This window comes from Triplophysa rosa, linkage group LG23 (assembly GCF_024868665.1).
Source record: "Triplophysa rosa linkage group LG23, Trosa_1v2, whole genome shotgun sequence".
In the NCBI taxonomy this organism is placed as follows: domain Eukaryota; kingdom Metazoa; phylum Chordata; class Actinopteri; order Cypriniformes; family Nemacheilidae; genus Triplophysa; species Triplophysa rosa.
In genome coordinates this window covers 18,155,646-18,171,242 of record NC_079912.1, presented here as the reverse complement: position 1 = coordinate 18,171,242, position 15,597 = coordinate 18,155,646, and the positions used below count along the sequence as shown (strand labels likewise).

The 15,597-nt window shown below is 39.9% G+C and overlaps 1 protein-coding gene across 2 annotated transcripts in view; it reads left to right on the top strand.

Annotated features, from left to right (window-relative positions):
• The window catches only part of ctnnd2a (catenin (cadherin-associated protein), delta 2a), a 274,012-nt gene that overhangs the window by 14,938 nt on the left and 243,477 nt on the right, over positions 1-15,597 (top strand). The window contains exon 1 of one of the 2 annotated variants that reach the window (XM_057322473.1): positions 1,393-1,581. The exons of the other annotated variant lie outside the window; for it this stretch is intronic. The gene's annotated coding sequence lies outside the window, so the exon portion shown is untranslated. Of the gene's footprint in view, positions 1-1,392; positions 1,582-15,597 lie in introns of those variants that run through there. 2 annotated transcript variants of the gene reach the window in all.

Sequence of the window (15,597 nt, the reverse complement as noted above, 5' to 3'; positions counted from 1 at the left end):
GTGCAAGGGACTTGGTCAACTTCATTCTGAGGCGCGAGCGGAAGTAACTTCTTCTTCTTGAGTTTTACTGGCGGTTGGCAAACCAGTTTATAGGTGCATTACCGCCACCTTATGAACTGGAGTGCTAGCGGAAGTAACGATACACTGCTTCGCAGCAGATGCGTGACGTCATGTGAAAAGGGCGTATTATGAGGGCACACAGATTTCTAAAAGAGAATGACCACATTGATAAACTATTTACAATAAACGCTGCAATGTTTCATGAAAAAATAGGCGTTTTATTTTTTTATTTCACTGGGGCAAGTTACACGGATTTGCAGGTAATCCATTGTGTCGTATTATTTGTACAAATCGTTTTGAGAAATGCACATGCTGTGTACACGCTAAGGATGATTCAAGAAATGTATGTAAGCACAAACAAACTTTACGTACCGTGGCTAGCTGTAAAATTGAAGACAAAATGTCTGCCAGCTTACCTTAATCACATGGTGGGTGGAGTTTTGTTTACGAAGTAACAAGTCGGAACAGTCAGGCCGTGAGAATATAGCGTAGAGCAGATCGCATGTCTTCCGATTAGACCGAGCAGTTTGCGAGTAAAGTTAAGTTACTGATGCTCAGTTGAGTAAGGTCGCCATGGCGTTAGCATTTGGATTTCACCATATAACAGCACCATCCAAACACAGGGATAAGCCTAACGTTACACCTAAGCCTACGTGCTCCTCTTTATCAAAAACACTGAAGTTCACACTATTCTTGTTAAATCGTTAAAAATATTTTTTTAGGTTTATGTGATGAATATAACATTTAAACTAAAATGTTTGTCACATTTGAAACTATTTTAGTGTGCTTATATACTTGAAGCTTTAGTGTGCAAATAATATAGCTTTTTCTGACGGAAAGAATCTTCTAGCAGTGATTTAACAGAAAAGTCACCGATCATTTGCGCCAAAAGACGCCGCGCAGATCCAATAGAATGATGTCACCCCAAATCGAATGCCGACCGTGGTGCACATGCGCAGAACAAGTGAGCTCATCTATCTCGACCAAAAGTGTGATTTTCTTTTACAAGAGTGTGCCAAAAGAAATGTGTAATATTTACATACGGTCGTTTCTTATTTACACTCTTAAACAGCTAGGGAATATTATTTATAGTGGCTTTAAGCTAAACTCTTGTTTTTCGTTAATGATGTAACTGTCACGTGCATCCAGAACTTTCTAAACAATTATTACAAAACAGCCATGAATTAAATGTATCAGTAAAATCATTCAAGGTAAAGAATACATGTCGTGCCAACGTACTGCCGGTAGATGGTGCGCTTTGAACGAGTACAGTGCCAGACTTGCGTGCGTGTGCGTCCGCGTTCGCGGATGATGTTCGGGATGCTGGTGGTACAGAAAAAGAAGCATCCCTCCGTTGCCTCCTCTTTCATTAGCCGATGCTCGTTCCTCACTGAGTCGACGTCCAGAGAGCACTTCGTTTCCCCAAATAACCTCAACAGGGCATGAGCGCAGGACTCTTATCCAGTTGAATTTCGGATTTAACACGGGGAGAGTACAGCGTCGTTCCCTGGACATCAGTTGGTAAGTGTAAATGTCATTCCATTGCACTCTTTCAACATCGGTGTTTGTTTTAAAGCACTGTTTTATGCCAGTTCTGCGTCTGGTTAAGATGCCTTTCCATGTTGGTAAATGATGGAGGATAGTAGCGCAGTATGCACAAGAGCTGTCTCATTAGAGGGTCTAAATAAAAGACGTATTGTAATGCGTTTAATGCGATCAGTTTAACAATAGATTATGGCATTACGGCTCATTTGGGTAGATTGACCCAAATATGAAATAGGAGATGGGTGAATGAAAGATGTTTGATCATTGACGGATAATATAGGATGTTTTAAGGATTTGCTCTTAAACACCTGAACAAAGCTCCTGAGCCTTAAGCCAGGTGTGCACAATGCGCACATTATTCCAAGTAAAGAGTTGTAATTTTAGGAAGGCCCTTTCTTTTCTCCTAGAAAACTGTGGGGCGTATGGAGTCAATGTGAATTTCAGATGAAATCTGAATGGTTTTTTCTACTTTATATAGAGGGACCCAATTGGGTTTGCGCTGAACAGACAAAAAGCCCCTATGAAATGCCAAGAGGTCTACAAATATATCCCAACAGCTCAGTTTTGTCCATTCCTAGAACATCCTGAAAAGGTTTCGGTGACATTTCTGTGCTGTACATTTATGAAAAGACTACAATTAAAGTGTCATACAAAATATTTGGTGTGCCAGGAGCAAGATTATAGCCGTAGTATGAAGCCATAGAGTTGTCTAAGTATAGCGTGTCCAACGCAAGAGGTGAGGTTCTGCCTTCTTTCTGTGATGTATGCTTTGAGCGTGCCCATATGTCAAGTCTGTTGTTGTTTACTATGGCATTAATTGGCATGTAGGTGTAAGTATTTTGCAGTGCCGCAGAGGAGGTGATGAAGCTTTTCCATTAGTGGCGAATACAGTATTGACTTACAGAGCTGACTGACAGATCTTTCTATGGAGTGCCTGATCCCATCTGTAAATGAGCTCATTAACTGAATCTAAACCGAATCAAAGGCATGCAATGTAATGTACAATGATCGTGGTCTTCGCAAATGTCATGCTTTGGACTGAGATCTACAATGCATGATAATGGGATGATGGATGTCTAAGGCTTAGAGACGCTGTTTATCAAAACATCTCACTTATCTCATTGCCGTGTGTCAATAACTGAAAGCACACAGCGTAGGAGATAACATCAAGATTCACTCCTGTTTGCCTTTATTGGGCCTGAGGATTTGGCCAGATTGATTTTAAGTCTACCCGTCTGCCGCCATTAGACGCGACTCTTGGTTATAATTTGTATCTCGCTCACATGGCAGCCTGTAAAATCAGCATGTGTTTGGCGATCAAACAAGGACAATGTGTGAACGTTTTCTCACAGATATGCATCACATTAACAGAAGGATCTCGTGCCTGTCTCCAAGGCCGCTGTTTATAGATGACGATCAGCATGGCCAGGTCAACAGACAAGAACGCTGTTGGGTGAAGATGCGAAATTCGTCGTCAATGTAATTATACGCAGTTCTGATGATTCATTCGCCCAAATGGACTGATGTAGTTTTCTATTGTACCTCTGCAGCCACTGGTCCGTCGGTGCCTGTCATAGGTTTCAATGTGGAGATTGCTAATGAGTTTAGCTATCAAGGTCTCCAAAGGCTGATTGAGCACCGCGTTGAAGAAGCTGTCATTCCTTTTTTCCTTGATATGAATTATTTATTTCAAGGAGCTCTAGGTGAGCAATATGTTGTTAACTGTAGGACACATCTCAGGTTCTGGGTTAACATGAGTGATGGTTCCGTTTTAATTCATTACCGGTGCCACATTTGGCATGTGCACTTGACAGCGACACATGACAGGATCAGGTTTTAAAGGGATATTGCATACTTGATAATGATATTTAACAAACATGAGGCAGTGCTGGGCGAGTGACATGCTTTGAAAATGATGTCACTTTAGCGAACTCATTAAGTGTGATTCGGTGAGGTCATTGCCGCTAACAGGAATGGGTTCAACACCAGACGTAATTCTGCACACGACCGTAGATTTTAATGAGACGATGGCCTCAGTTTTGATAAGCTCTCACAATTGTTTAAATAAAAAATAGCATGTATGGCTATGGCATAATTTAACTTGCATTTGTGTAATTATAGTACAGCTTGTGTAAATGTATGTTTTAACAAACTTTTGAATGAACGACTAAATTAAATTGCTATATTTTTACATACAAAATTGAGTGGTATTTGCCTGCGAAGTGTGCTTGAATCAAGTTGATAAGGTGTTTTTAAGTGTGTTGTTAAGGTGTTCAATGGTTCTAGGTTGTTGCTTACTAACTTATTTACTGTACCTAACATACATTTTAAAACCCATATTAACTATGTGATTTTCAACCGGTGGACATGTTTTTTACTTCTAAAACTATTGAGTCGTAGCAATAGTGATGCTTGCCGTAGATAAAATAAGCTGGGACACATGGGGTAGGGTGGGAACTGTCTAAGAAAAATTAGGACGTCTGGTCATCTAGTCCCAGGGGGTTTTGAGTACAGGATGAAGTGTGAAATTGAGAGTCGTAAATGAACAGTACGTAGGCCTATGCTCTTGATAACTCTGTTCTTTAAATCAAGTTCATGTATACAAAATACAAATGTATGAAAAAGTGGACTTATGACAAAGGGGAGCCTAAGGTAAAGTTTTTGTTTTTGCACACTGAGCACCCATTCAGCACCAAATGATTGGCAATGGTTATCATATCAGCCTTTGCATAGGAACTAAGCATCAACACCCAGAACATTTCAGCTATATACTGTATGTTAGAACCAGAGACCCAGTCACTTTGTAGAATTCTGTTGTTAGACTAAAGGTCTTTGCGCATACGGTCTGAAATTTTCGCATGCGTTTTTTCGTATTTGGCTCTCGTTTGTACGGTGTCTCGGAATTGTTAAAAAAGGCCACTGAAAATGCTTGACGGATGCGAACAACGCAGAAAATCGAACCCGGTCCGAATTTTTTTATGACGGACGAAAATATCGGAGGCAGTGTGTAAGTGTGATTGACACAATGTGAGGTCGTATTTATTTTTTAACGTGCAGAAATTTCGGACGCAAATTTCGGACTCAGTGTGCAATGGGCTTAACAATACAGTTTGAAACTTCCTAAGCACTATTATTATACAGTCCGATGTAGACACAGTGTTATATGTCAAAATATCAAGGATAGTTTAACTCCATATGACATGACTCCTTCATTTTTTTGTAAAAACCCAGAGACAAATTTTTTGAAGTAGGTTTCTGCAGAACACGGAGGGGGCGTTTCTCAATTGTGGGGCGTTTTTTAACCAGGGCGTTTCTCAACCATTCAAACAAAAAGGGCAGAAGCCTATCTCTGAATTATTGGGCGTTTCTAAATGGGATAGGTGGTTTTCAAACGTCCAATAGGAGAAGGGAATTGGCAATCGTCCACTTGATTTTTGCAAATCAATTTTAAGAGATTGAGGAACACCTGTAATTGAGAAACGCCCCCCTTTGTTCTGCAGAGACCCCAGTCTTGAAGATTTAGGTATGCGTGACATCAGTGGATAACACTGGAAAGTAGCACTTTATTACAAAATCCAGTTAAATTGGTGTTCTTCATTGTTCCACTTTTGTATAAGGGTGGTTTTTGGTTAAAAACTTGATGGTGGGTCACGGGTTCAAACCCCATGGAGCACATATGCTGATAAAACGTATGGCTCGAATGCACTGTAAGTCACTTTGGATAAACGCGTCCGGCAAATGCATTCAGTGAATGTAAAAATGTAAATGTAAAACAGACAAAAGAGCTTTTTCTGCTTGTTTAGCGGAGGGAGTTTTTGGCGTATTAATTTGCACAAACAATACAGTGCTTTAAGTGTTGTTTTCATGCTGTGGAGGGAAATAATTCTCTGACCAACTGATCCTCATTTGCTGAGTCAGCGGAGTCCTTTCTGTGTGTGTCTGTGCCTCTAACCATATTGATTTTTGTGGAAAGGGTCTAAGAATCAAACAGCAAACGCTCACTGGGGAAAGAGGGGGTTAATCAAACTGTGCTGTGGATTCTCTTCTTTCAGAACGAAATATTTCCAAATGTCTCGGCGTAGCACCTGAATGTGCCTCGGTCCTGTCACGATGAGAGAACCCAGTCGTAACCAAGCATCTCTGCCGGCTTGCACACCTTGGGCGGAAAGCGTTCATCAGCGAGCCGGCTATTTTTAGACTCTTATTTATAGCCCTATAGAAAATGAAATCAGATGCACGCCTTTGATTGACAGTCGGCTTCGGTGCAATGAAAAAGATGTCTAGAAAGGATCTAAGAGACGAATTTGACAGAGCAATATCATAAGGCCTCATTTTTAACACCTGGCTCTGAGGCTGTGTCTTGTGGGTATAATATTGGCGCGAAGCTCGACTTGAAAAATTGTATAGCGGAGTGTCTCGTGCATAATGACTGAAATGCTTTAGCATGAATGAATCTTATTTAGTTAAGAACTTGCTGCGTGTTTGTTTTTACCATCTGATTGGCAGGATCTGTTGCAGACGGGGTGACCTCAGGGACCCCCAGCAGAGGGTGGACTGGTTTGCAGATTATCTCGGTGCTCCCCGAGGTGCAGCCCGCACAGTCACGCTTCATTGCGTGTAATTATCAAGGATGAAACCATTTTCCAAGCGTTCATCTTTTTTTTCCCCTCCGATCCCCTTGTGCCGTACCCTCGAAATGCAAAAATGGCTCCACTTCATAGGAGTGTTATGCAACTAGTCAGGTGACTTGACCAGAAGTGAGTAGAAGCCGGGTTTTAATTCAGCTTAATGCTGTGCCATTCACGCCTTCCAAACTAGACCTCCTTTGTGTCAAACGCTCCGTCAGAGTGATCTCCGGTGTGTCTGTGTCCTTGGGTGTAGAGCTGGTCGCTGGGGCGTCAATTGAAGCCCCTCTGTGGAGCAGTCTCCTGGAAACCGTAGCAACCATTAGCAGCGTGGTTACCATGACATCTATCTAGTGAGGCAGGGTTCCTGGCTGGACTCCACTGGGAGTTGTGATGGAGGCATTTAGAGGGAACCGGGACCAACCGTTGTGACCAAAAGAGTTTTTTGATATTGGGATGAAGGCTTAGTTTTATATTAACAGCGGTGGAGAGATGGGAAAAGAAATCAATTTTCTGTAAGATTACACGCCCACGTGATGGCAAACATCATCAATTGGATTTCCTCAATGTTTTGGTGGTTATTTAGAAACCTGGGTCTTATTTATGATTACCTCAATCACAAACATGGCACAGCCCGAACAATCCCGAGAAAATCAATCAGAAGAAGAGTTGGGAATGGAAAGGCCATACAGTACCGTCGTGGATTCATTGCCATCAGACAGGGAAGATCAGGATGTGTTTCTAGGGTCTTGTTTGTTGAATGGGGTCTGTGAGCAGTCAGTGACCATGCAGTAGACTTTGAATACATCACAATGACAGGTTCAGCTCGCTGGCCTTGTGAAGTGTAGGGTTGAGTGGTCATGTCGGGTCCTTATCTGTTGAGAGGATACATTCGTCAGGGTTCCATGCAGAGGTCAATAACGCTTACGGAAATTTATTGTGTTGTATGTGTTATGTTTTAGGGAGATTCATATAATAGTCGTTTTTATTATATAATTATAATGATTATTATTAATAATTACATTTTTAACATTTAAATTTCATCCCAAACATGTTCTTCTGCAGAACACGAAAGAAGATATTTTGAAGAATGTTGTAACATTGACTTTCCCATTGACTTCCATTGCATGGGCACAAAACCACTGAAACATTTCTCAAAATGTCATCTCTTGTGTTTTTACAGAAGAAAGAGCCGTATACAGATTTTGAATGACGTGAGGGTGAATAAATGATTCATTGAAATTATTTTTAGGGGAACTGTCTCATTAATGAAAATGAAAATTCGTTGTTTGGAAAAGTTGTTCCAAATCTGTATCAATTTCTTTGTTCTGTTAAAACAAAGAAAGATATTTGGAAGAATGTTAGCAACTGAGATTTCTGGGGCACTATTGACTATTATTAAAATGGTAGTCGAAGGTGCCTCAGAACTGTTTGTTTTCCTAAATCTTTCAAACATCTTCTTTTGTGTTCAACAGAACAAAAAAAAATACAATAATTATTTTGACTATGGTAGTCAATGGTGCCTCAGAAATCTCAGCTGCTAACATTCTTCTAAATATCTTTCTTTGTGTTCATCAGAACCAATACATGTATACAGGTTTGGAACAACTTGAGTGTGAGTAATTCATGACAGAATATTCATTTTTGGAAGAACTGTTTCTTTAAGGTGTTTTGTGTTGAATTCAATCTGTGCCTTGCACTGTTTAAAAGTTGAATGAAAGTTCTTCTTTACGTTTTGATAGTCTTCCTCTAATAGCTTTATAATGTAACCTTTGCACAGAAGAAATATTGACGAATTGCTTGTGATGTTTGGAAAATAAATACATGTAAATGTAAATGTAGAACATACTAAACAACAACTTTTTTGCCGTCAAAATGTGTTGCTGGAAAAAGGCAGGGTGTAATTGAAGTTATCTGCTCTATGGCACTGTGGTATGGTAAAGTGAGCATGAGAGAGAGAGAGAGAGAGAGAGAGGGGTTGTTCTGTTTCGCTTTGTTTAACCAAGTGTGTTGAGACGGTGATAAGGGTGAGAAAGGGATGTAAAGGGGATTCAAGCTCATCTGGCTGGGTACTTCTTTCTAGTGTTCGAATCAGGTTGACCTTGAAGATAATATTGAGCCTTATCCCCGTTTGTCACAGGCGAGAAAAACTGAATCTATTCTCTAAGTGCCGTGCTGACTACAGAGTCACGATGACCTCCCATCCTCAACCTCAATAGCCTCTGTTGTTTTTTCTCCCAAATCCCTGTTTTATTTCATTTTATCAGTGTTATTCAGCAGTGTGCCACCTTGCTTAAAAATATAAACGGGCCAATAGCAGATTAAGTCTTGTGAGATTGAGGTTTTATCTCATTCACTCCAAGTCCAATGGCAACGAATGGCATTCTTTCTGTCTGTGCCATCAACAAACCTCCCAACAAACACAGGGCGATAGAGGAACACTGTCATATATGTGTGCGTATGGCTTTCTATGAAAGTAAAAGTGAACTAAAGGACAAACTTTGAGCTTTGAGACAAAGCCTCTTGGAGACACCACAAGGCACAATGAAACGGTTTTGGAGAATAAAATATTCTCAAAGGGAACTGGTAGGACACCCACAACACAGCACAAAGTGCATCTTAACGGAAAGCCGAAGAGGAAGTGGAATGGTAATCTCCAGGCCCTCAGGAATGGAAATCAGAAGCGTTTCCTCTCCGCTCGACGATGGCATTCCTTCCACTACTAGTGAATTTTCTGACGCCACCACGCGCCGATGAAATGAAATAATCAATGTGGTAATCAGGGGAATTAATTTAAGATCTGCCGTCTCGCACAGCTGCTAATTACTGACGCTTATGATTGCATTGCTGATGAGAGTCACCCGTTATTATGAAGAACGGCTTATTGCACAGTGCCAGAAGAGCCACTTTTATATGCTCGCCGTGAGTTTGCGACAGTCGTTCGTAACAAACAGATTAGACACGATCTTGCGGTGATGAATGGCAGGACTATTCTCCACATATCTGTATCTTAATATGATAGTTAGGCTTCTTATATCCATGCGAAATTAGTTCCCACCCAGTTTTTTCCCGTAAAGCTCGGTTCACGTCGAGAACGAGATGCTGTTTTAGCCGCAGCCAATTTCCCAACTTTGTTATTTCGGTACACGTGTGGTGAAGATGAGACGGAACAACGGTTAGATGAATTAGCAAACCACAGGCAGCTAATTGTGGCAGGGCGTCCTCATGCCTGGTTGCTATTGAGATCGTCCTTTCTTAGCTGGAAGTCAAGACATGATCCTCCCTTGCCAACCTTTATCATACAGGCTCATAAGCACGACCAAGAAAGCTTATCCACTGTGTGAATGGCTCAAGGAGGTCGGTAAGGTTACTCAGTAAGATCTTGGAATCAGGTGTTGATTTTCAGAGCACTTGGTTTGTATTAGATTATAGATTTGGAATAGGGATGGTATTTGATTTGACACACATACAAAGACAGGGGGGATTTTTGTTCATTACAAACCTCTAAAAAGGATGGTCTATAATAATAGTTTGGACATTTTGGACCTTATGTCCGAAGGTTGTGGTTTCAATTCGAAAAAGTGTTCATTTCTTAAACCTCTTCAGTTCAAACCCATCACTGGCAATCATAGGGTGAATTTCAGTCCTTGATTTCAAATGACAGAAGCTGGTGTTGTGACATAGACGCCTTACAATTTATTGTCTGCCAGACCTCTCCACAGGATTCAAAGGCCTTCCCTGTACGTTTAGAGAAAATTGAATTATACTGAAATTGAATTATACTGTATGTATAACTTTGAATGTAATATCTGACATTAGGTGGTGGTAAATTTGAGCCATCAATCACAAAGGACAATCATATTTGCTCGACCTTAAACTGAATTATAGCACGGACAAACTCGGAATCTATCTGAACAAATTAACAGCTCGCTGGCTCTCATGTAAGATAGTCGTTATTTTCCAATTTTAACAAAGTATTCTTTGGCTTTGTATGAAGTTAGTTTGCAGTTTGCTGTCTCCACAGTCTTCTTTGGTTTGTTTCTCAAAAACTCAAAGATGAAGATTACAGATTTGGATCAAAAAATCTCATCTCCTTCCAAAAATATGCATCAGTGAGTGACATCTTCATTAAAAAGCAGAATGATATTCAAAACGCATTGCTTCATTTAGCGAAACTCCCTAATGAAGTTCTTGCAATTAAGCCGGATCAATCTTCCATAGATGTTATTAAGATGACCTTACGGACAATTAATTTTGCGAATTCATAAGAGATCAAAGCCTCTAGACATGTTTTACTTAGGTGAAAATCTTGCCTTAGAAATGTTTTTTTTTGCTATGTTTGACTTGAAGGATTTTTTCTTTCAGATGCTTGAACTGTGGTATATTTGCAGTTGCCAAATGATCCGTGCAATAAGTTGACACAGACGGTGTCCCAGTGCAGCCAACAGAAACGACTGAATATATTTAGCTATGGTAACATCCGTCTACTGAAAGTAAATTACATTCACATTAACTTACTGAGTGCATTTATTTAAAGGGGCCCTGCATCCTAAGCATTACTCTGGATAATATCAGTTCATAGTACATGAATAATATGTAAGCTATATTAACATAAATGGAATATAAATGTATTAATGGTGACATTGAAGGCTATTTCTGGTTCTGTACATCTATAATTATGTTGGGGGCGATTTTTGGGGAAGGTTTGTTGCCAGTGTACAAACATATGGAACACCATATGGTCAGTGTGTTGGTGCCCATTTAACAATAGAAAATAATAGCAAACAAAAGAAGTTTGTTTGTACTTTTCAAATGCAGAAATAAATTGGTCAAGCGTTTAGTTACCAGCTCCCCTTTCACAAATCACTTAAAGGTGCAACATGAAAGATTAAGGAGGCTCTATTGACAGAAATACAATATAATACACTTAACTATGTCTTCAGAGGTGTATAAAGACCTTACATAATGAAGCGTTATGTTTTTATTACCTTAGAATGAGCTATTTCTGTCTACATACACCGCGGGTCCCCTTACATGGAATTCACCATGTTGTTTCTACAGTAGCCCTGAACGGACAAACTGCTCTACAGAGCGTGTTTCATAAATATGGTATCTCCGTCGGCAAAGAAGCGAAAACGTGACAACATCTTTGTCCTGTGTCAGCCATCGTAGTGCTTCGAAAGGGAGGGGGAGCGGTGGAGTGAGCCGTTGGTTGCAATTTGCAACCTCACCTCTAGATGTCGCTAAATTTCATATCTGGACCTTTAAGTTGTATCCTCATTTGTCATTATATGTCTAGTTGGTTTTGTGTTAGATTAGGAAACATGTGTCCTATTCCTTTGTGGAGATTAGAGATTTCATGCTGTGGATCAAATGCAGAAGAAGTGTGTTTATCAAGCATACAGAATATATGTCATGTCATGAAGGACTCAATGCAAATGTGTGCGTGTACTCTGTAGTCCTATTAAAATGAACTGCTGTGTTATCATATACATGAGGTCATGTCTGGTGTTTGCTGCTGATATTTGAGATCTGTTTTCCATCCACTGCTGTGTTTCAGGTTTGCCATCTCGCAGCGATGAGGGAATATGCATTTCAATGCATGTGAACATAAACAAATGTACAAGATGGCTCAATTGCTGATAAGGTTATTGTGTTTATTCTACATATTGCCAGACTGAAATGAAATGCCAGAGCGCTTATTACATTGCGGTTGCAGTGCGCAGAGAAATAATAATGGCATCGGACAGTTTTTCTCTTCCGAAATGTGACATTAATAGCTCTATAGATTAGATTTCAATTTGTTTTTTTCAAACAGGCCTGTTCTGCATGAATCTAGTGGACGGGGGGACGGCTAAAGGAATACGATACCCGGCACTGCAATGAAAAACAAATCATTAATATTTCAGTTTTCTCTAGACCAGTGGTTCCCAACTGGTGGGTCTGTCTGTTTTGATAGGATAGGTTAGTGAACATAATACGATGCTGCATGGTTAGATTAACGAAATGAATAATCTTATCAATTTTTAAAAGGGAGGAGAATGTGCTTGCCATATATTTCGGTGTGGACGTCAAAGGTCGTGCATCCAATCAATATTTGCGGTTTTGGTGCAAATTCATTTGTCACATACTGTCATCCACCAAAACCATAAACAAAGCTATGTAGCCAAGAGAACATTAAAGGGATAGATACTTTCATCATTTAGACCCCTTTAATGTCATTCCAAACCTGTATGACTTTCTTTCTTATGCAGAACACAACTTCCATTGTATGGATTCAAAACCACCCGAAGGCATTTCTCAAAAGACCTTCTTTTGTGTTCAACAGAAGAAAGCTTCACCTAAAAATCTAATTCTGTCATTATTTATTCATCCTGTAGATGAACCTTTTATTTTATGAATGATGGTTATAGTGGAGACAGCCTTATTGGAGACCGGAAGAGAACTTGAATAGGAAGAAGACAGTGATGTGCCAACGCACCTGAGTAGGGACCATGAAGACGAGCTCCTCCAACCGCTGGAGGAGGATACAGGAGCGAGTTAGAACACATCCGGATGCCACTCTCATGGAGATGTTGCTCTCCGATGGGCTGAGCGTAGCCTAGCGTGACTGTTTGCTTGCTGTGGATTGAGGCTTGTCTGACATCATGAGTCAAGTGTGGTCCTGGTTGTGTTCGACCGGCTGCCAAACTCCTGGAGTACAGAGTTTGTTGACATGTTCCTAGATCGGAAGGGAAAACAAAGAGGAATCAAACAATGCCGGAGGGCATCTGTTTGGCTGGAAAACACATTCAATCCACTGCATTTTTATGAAGTAAAAAAAAGGGTTTCACATGGGTGTTTTGGTTTCCACTGCATTCATTTAGTTGTGCCATTCCCTGTCTGGCTCTGGTGTGCAGTCGGGCTCATCAGCTTTTTCAAAGCTTTCGGGTCTCTTATCTCTGCTGGATGACAGAAATGCCAGACCTCACCAATGAGCTCAGCCAGGTAGCGCTGAAATAGGCCACATGTCAGAGGAACAGAAATGACATGTCAGATGCCCAGGGCTAAAGATGCCCTATGAAACATGATGTTAAGCAGCTTTGGTAAAGAGGGACAATGAAGTAGTTATTATGCCCTTGTTTGTAACTTTTTGGCCTGGACGAAATTAATTCTTAATATTTTATAGTCTTTTCATAATATTCACTACGTATCTCAGTAATGGAAGAGTTTGGTTCAAAAATTAGATAACTCCGTTTGAATGTTTTAAAAAAAAATCATGTGTTTTATTATGTTTTATCTTGTTAGTTAGCTGTATTTTGTTATTAGTTATTATGGCTTAAATCAAAACAAACCAAGTGCAGTTTGATTTATATTAATTGGAATGCACAATAAAAAACATTTATCATTTATATTTATCTGAAAGCCATTGTAGCCAGAAATATTTTAAATGGTAAATGCATCTAGTTAAAAGTCCAATGTGTCATTTTTGGGAGGATCTATTGACCGAAATACGATATAATATCATACATAACTATGTCTTCAGAGGTGTATAAAGAACTTAGATAATGAAGCCTTATGTTTACTTCGAAAGGGAGGGGGTGGGGCTGAAGTGAGCCGTTGGTTGCAATTTGAAACCTCACCGCTAGATGCCGCTAAATTTCACACATTGAACTTTAAAAACCATCATTGAAAAAATACTTTGAATTGAAATTGTACTGAATAACGTTTTAATTCACTTCTTACGTTTCCCCTGTTGGGTATTTAAGGCTCTCAACATGGCAGACTATCAGACATGACTCTTTCCAGTCCTTGGATTGTTCTAGTTTGTTTATTTATTTCCTCGGCTGCTGCATGCGGGCGCTAGCTGGCATCCTGCAGCATCAACGCAGGGACGGAATTCACAAGTCGCGTGGGAAGGAGGACAGCGTGGCTGCCAGACTCCCTGCCCAGAACCAATGCACTGACATGCGCAATATGCAGGGAAGTGACTGGGAGAGGAGAGTAGGAGGAGGGGAAGAGAGAGCGAGGGAGAGAGAAAAAGAGAGAGAGGGCTGATTTCCTTTCTGACACATTCAGCCCACTCTTTTGGGTCTTCACAGATGAGAGTAAAAAGACTTGTGCTCAGAGAGGCAGGGTGCTGGCCATAGATAATTGGACGCTAGTCTCTAGAGATGGATTTAATACAGTGTTTGTTTAAAATGAGCTTGACATCGAAATTGAATGCACCTTATTCCAAAGAATAGCTGTCTGCATAATCTTTTATCAAAATATAATGGAATTGTTCTTCCTCTGAAAACAGAACCCTCATTAGATGTTGTTTCATGTTGCCTTTTAACAGAGATTTCACTGTGATGTGGGCTCAGCTACGTTTGTGCTAGCGCTAGAATCTGCAATAAACAGCCGGTGGGCTTTAGGGAACACGGGACCCGCCCGAGTCTGTCACGAGATCACAGGTGGGCGGTGAGTTACTGTCTTGACTGGACTGTTAATAATAAATGTAGGCAGAGCTTATCATATTGACCTGTCATAGTGAGAATGTATGAAATATTTCATTTCTGCTTTTGCCATGAGGCAGATAAGTGACAGTAAAGCAATGTGACTTAACTTGAGATAGACCAGCGGACAAACTCCCAACGGCTGGCAACCTGCATTGACTAGCTGTTTTCAGTAGAGATGTGCAGTTAATTTATCTACATTTTAGGCCTGTCAAATCGATTAATTGCGATTCGTCGCGATTAATCGATTCCAAAATAAAGAAGTCATGTACAATAAATGTGTGTGCTGTGTATATTAAAAATAAATAATAATACAAATTTGTGCTGTCAATCGATTCAAATTGATCTGATTAATCACAAATTTTTACTGTGATTAATCGCACATACCATTAATGTTTTAAAATATACTTTTACATTCTAATCATTTCACATTTAATCTTCAAATGAATGTAGAAACAACTGATTTCTTTAACAGCATCATTTTATGAGTGAACGCCAACATTCTGTTATTAGTACTGTAACTGATGTAAATGATGATTTATTATTTTTATTTATTTTAACATTAATTATAGCCATTCAACAGTACAATTGAGAGCTAACATGTCTAACAGGTAGGAAATATACAGAAATCGAATGAAGTTCTCAAACACTTTACAGTCTTTAATGCTAAATTGTAAATTAAATACAGAAGAATTCTCATTAAAGCTACAAAACACATTGAATTCCTCTTTTCTTTTGTTCTTTGATAAACATTAATGACAGGAGTCACACCAGCAGGTTTAAGAATACGGCTCCCATTTTCACAACTCTTTGCATTCATTTAAGAGTTTATTTAACATGTTGAAGTCTGTGATTACGAAAATGCTAGACAAAACGGGCTTTCTGGCATA